The following is a 267-nucleotide window of genomic DNA, read 5'->3' as shown; positions in this document are numbered from 1 at the left end:
ACTTGTAAATATACTATGTTACATGACAAAAGTCAAGGGTCTTCAGATGAGAAGTTTATATTGAATTACTTGGGTGGGTCCAGTCTAACCACATAACTATTTTTAAGGGGAGGCAGGAGAGTCAGAGTCGGAGAAGGAAATGTGATGATGGAAACAAGTTGGAGTAACATGAATGCTGATGTTGAAGATGGAGAAAAGGGGCCATGAGCCAAGGGATGCAGGCAAGCCTAGAAGCTGAAAAAAACAAGGAATGAATTTCTCCCAGAG

The sequence above is a fragment of the Tupaia chinensis genome, unplaced genomic scaffold (assembly GCF_000334495.1).
Source record: "Tupaia chinensis unplaced genomic scaffold, TupChi_1.0 Scaffold000328_1, whole genome shotgun sequence".
Lineage (NCBI taxonomy): Eukaryota > Metazoa > Chordata > Mammalia > Scandentia > Tupaiidae > Tupaia > Tupaia belangeri.
Note: the sequence above shows the minus strand (reverse complement) of the source record.